This window comes from Bubalus kerabau, chromosome 4 (assembly GCF_029407905.1).
Source record: "Bubalus kerabau isolate K-KA32 ecotype Philippines breed swamp buffalo chromosome 4, PCC_UOA_SB_1v2, whole genome shotgun sequence".
Classification (NCBI taxonomy): domain Eukaryota; kingdom Metazoa; phylum Chordata; class Mammalia; order Artiodactyla; family Bovidae; genus Bubalus; species Bubalus kerabau.
In genome coordinates, this window is record NC_073627.1 from 125,355,034 (window position 1) to 125,359,377 (window position 4,344).

A 4,344-nucleotide genomic window follows, 5' to 3' on the forward strand; every position below is an offset into this window, starting at 1 on the left:
ATACCTAACAATGCTACTGACAAAGAATTCTGAAGAAATTTTGGATAAGGATAATGGGTTGAACATTGATCATGTTGAGATTAAGTTACCTGCAACCTAAATGGAAATATTTATCAGAGGGAAATAGGGGCTGGTTCTTGGCAGAGAAGTCAAAGCTGGAAATATATACTGGGGAGTGTTTTGAATTTAGATGATAACTGGAGCCATGATTGAATCAGACCATCCAGAGAATGTGTACAAAACAAGAATAAAAAAGTATTATGGATAGAATGTTGGTGAATTTCACCACCTATAAGGCATGCTAAAGAGAGAGAGACTACCTCATATTAAAATTGAATCTTCAATCACAGAATTATTGCCATCTCAAAATAATAACTTCTCTACTTAAAATATATAATATCACACAGAAAAATATTGATCTTATCTGTCCTTTTCTGTAAGAGTCCATCAAGATAGTATTTTCTGCAATTGAAGCATTACCTATAATGTTAATCAAGTTATATGATCACGTCAGAGATTAAAGTGAGGAAGACAGTCATAAATGATAATTTTCATGATGCAACGAGGTAGTCTCATTTTATTTAACAACAGATAATGACTTCCCTGTTGGTTCAGACGGTAAAGTGTCTGCCTACAATACGGGAGACCCGGGTTCGATCCCTGGGTTGGGAAGATCCCCTGGAGAAGGAAATGGCAACCCACTCAAGTACTCTTGCCTGGAAAATCCCATGGACAGAGGAGCCTGGAGGGCTACAGTTCATGGGGTCGCAAAGAGTTGGACATGACTGAGCGGCTTCACTAATGACAGAGAAGTGGAAGGGGAAAAGTCTCAGCTGGAAGTGAGTGCTTAGGCTTTCATGCTGCTGCTACCGCTGCTAAGCCGCTTCAGTCGTGCCCGACTCTGTGTGACCCCATAGACAGCATCCCACCAGGCTCCATAGAATAGAGGAAATTCTCCTTGGAGCATAGAGATGGTTAAAATGAGATGGTTAAACTGAGAGGAATTTGGTATATTCGTATCTTCAATCCAGGGTTCTATTTGCATGCACTGGGTAGACATTGGATATGCCCAGCTTCTGATGATGAGATTGAGAGTTCCTAGTGATCTCCCTGATTTCCTAGCAGGGCCCATACAGTGAAATACCTGAGATGTAGATAATAGTGAAAAGCAAGGCATGCTGGGACAGGAAATCCACTCCCCCAGGCCAGCTCCAGCTGTCCTCAACCTGTAAAGAGTCTGTCGCCCTCAGGGCTCTTGAATAAAACCACCAAAGGCCATCAGTTCACGGATTCCATGTTGATTTCATCCAGTAAAGGAGCAGCTTCATCCACAGGGTAGCAAAACAATATAAAATTAGAGGAGGGAATCAAATCAATAGTCAGTCCAGCGAGAGACAGTATGTGTTCTCCTTTGAGCTGTTAGCAGGTGTGCTGGGTGAATACAGATAAGTTGATAAATGGCTGATTCAATAGACTGGTAGCAAACACATGCTTTGCCAGAGACGACTTTTTAAGTCACCATACATCAAACAGACAGTGTCAGCCTTTGAGGATAAACCTGTGAAGCCTTGTTGTGCTCTTTGAACTACCTCTGAGACCAGAGACTGAAAAGGGGCCTGAGTATTCCTCTGAATCCACTGGGAGGATTGAAAGCTTCAAAGAGGAGAGCCATCATATCCAAGGGGAAATACATTGATTGAAGGAACCAGTGTGAAATAGTCTTTAATAATTACCAGAAAGCTGGAATCGACTGGTGTTTTGCTGAGCTATATTTTATCTTTATTGGATTAACTGTGACACAGTAGGTTATGTCAAAGGGAATCTGCATGAATATTAAAAGTAAATGTGGTGTGAATAATAGATAACTTACATTAGATGCACCAGCATGCAGTAATTTTTATTCACCTACATAATTAGATTAAAACAAATCTGCTGAATAAAATACATTGTCTTACTATAATCCAGTTTGAAACACCCAAAAGTTATGACCATAAGGATGTTTGCTGGTATTTTACATATAAATACATAATTCACCCTAAGAAATGTTTTCTAAAAGGTTCCTGGTAGTTACAAGAGTAGGTGATTGTGAACATTAATATTCTTACTATTCTAGTAAGAAATACCCTTTAGATCAAATTAAGACGCCTACAATGTTGATACCAGAATAAAATCACCACCATGTAACTTTTATGTTCATCTCTGGGAAGTCAGCTCTATTTCTCTTCTGAGCTAGGAAAACTGGCATTAAGATTTTGCTGGTAAATCTCAGTCCCCCCAGTCTTCAAGCTGGCATCTTCTCATCTCCCTCATCTGCCCAGATGCTGTTCACCACTGCTGAAGAAATTCAGCTAGAATCTGTTGTAACAGAAGGTGGGTTCCAACACTGTCTAATTCTACCCAACTGTGGATGCTGGGGACTCCCTGATCTACCTCTCTCTGCTTCTGGGCTTCGGGTTGTCCTGGGCTATTGAAAAAGAGTGTATCCATGTGAGGACATTTGAATATGGCTCAGCAAAGTCTGTGGGAGGTGTGGGCATCACTTCTGCTGGATTACGTACAGGCAAAATGCTGACAGATACAGGCCAAAACCACCCGTCCCACACACAGAGGGCCATGTGGCTCATCAGGCAGCTGATAAGTGGGGTTCACTCTTAGGCTGATGAATGGGCTGCCAGTCCCAACTGGTGGTACTGGCAAAAGATGGTGTTGGGCTCTTTCTGCTGATCCTGCTTTCCTCCATGTGATGCTCAGGTGCCACTTGCCTTCCTCATCCAGTTCCTCTTCCCCTTTCTCAGCCCAGTGTACCACAGCTAAGGTGAAAATCAGCAAATCAGACATTCCCTGATTTGTCTGGGTCACATCCTGACTTGCTCATTTGGTCCCAGAATAATGAATAATAATGCGCCTTTTCATTCTCAACAGTGACCTAATTGGACATGAAGTTATGTGATCACCCTAGTCTTGTCCAGTCTTGCTGGGAGATCACTATCGAGTCCCCCAGTCTTCTCTTGCAATCTGTTGTTACAGCACAAACTTGTTTCCTTGCCTCCTCCTGGGCATTATGCTCAGGTTCTTAACAGCCTTTTTTAAATCTCTCTCCACAAAATCAGCTCTTGCAAATGAAAAGTTTGGCTGTCCAAGTAGGTTTCTGAGGCTGGCTTTTTTTAGAAGCTCAAAAGGGAACATTAACTGCTTTGCTTTCTTGTTATATTCCTAATTCTCTAATTCTCCTTGAGAAAATGTAGATGGCTGAGGACTGAAAGTGTCAATATACAGAAAGGTCCAGAAAAGAAGCCTCAAGGGTTTGTATGAGAAGTTATTTTCTTACCATTTTCCCACTTCTAAGTTCCTAGTTGCAACTTGCAGTCTCAAGATATTCTTGTCACACATGTGCCTGGTGTAAGTTTTATGGAAAAATAATAATCCCTATTAATTATTGAGTATCCAGCATCTACCACACAGGGTACCTCCCTTGCAACGTCCTCTAAGAAAGTGGTTATTATCATTATCCCATTAAACAAAGAAGTTAACTCACCTATACAAGGCTGTACACCTCATAAATGGTGGAGCCAGAGGTTAAGTCTGGTCAATTTGACTCCAGCTCTCAGGTACTTAAAACAAAAAGCACTCCTCTGATGACCAAAGCTTGCAGATCTATAACTTGACAGATTAATTCAAATACAGTATAAACTTCCTAATCCTGAGAGAGAGGAAGGTATGATAAATGCTGTCAGAAACCCATTTTCAATTGTGTCGCATGTGCTTAATCACTTCAATCATGCCCGACCCTTTGTGACCCTATGGACTATAGCCAGCCAGGATCCTCTGTCCATGGGATTCTCCAGGTAAGAATACCGGAGTGGGGTGCCATGCCCTCCTCCAGGGGATCTTCCGACACAAAGATTGAACCCGTATCTCCTGTGTCATTCGGCGGATTCTTTACCTCTGAGCCACCTGGGAAGCCCTCTTCTGACAGGATGGACCAAAAGCTTTCTCTCAAGAATTGCTCTCTTCTCATAATTATTCCTGTCTATGTGCCTTTCAGCTCAGAGACAAGTTCCCTGCAAGGAAAGGGTCAATGGAGGTGGCAGTTTGGTTAAAAGCGGCAAGTCCCTCCCTCCAAAGGCAGGGTGTCAGGGTGAAACGTGGCACCTGAGCTCCACCTACTGTGCTTCTTGAAGTTGCTTTAAACCCCAGAGCCCAGCTGGCCCAGAACCCAGATCCACTCTGCTCCCAGGTGCCTACAGTCAGCTCTGAGGCCTCTACTTCCTGAATAGCCATCAGAGAAGCTGCCAAGATCAGACGGGCTGCATCCTCCCACCATGTCTCACAGGCAGTGAGAGT

General features: G+C 42.8%; 1 long non-coding RNA gene across 1 annotated transcript; it reads right to left on the reverse strand.

Moving 5' to 3' along the window:
* Positions 1 to 2,744: 2,744 nt before the first annotated feature.
* Positions 2,745 to 4,155, reverse strand: LOC129651598 (uncharacterized). The gene is made up of 3 exons (XR_008714234.1): positions 3,944 to 4,155; positions 3,536 to 3,660; positions 2,745 to 2,810 (listed from the first exon to the last, which is right to left on the reverse strand). It is a non-coding gene; the product is annotated as an uncharacterized LOC129651598 (long non-coding RNA).
* Positions 4,156 to 4,344: the final 189 nt, after the last annotated feature.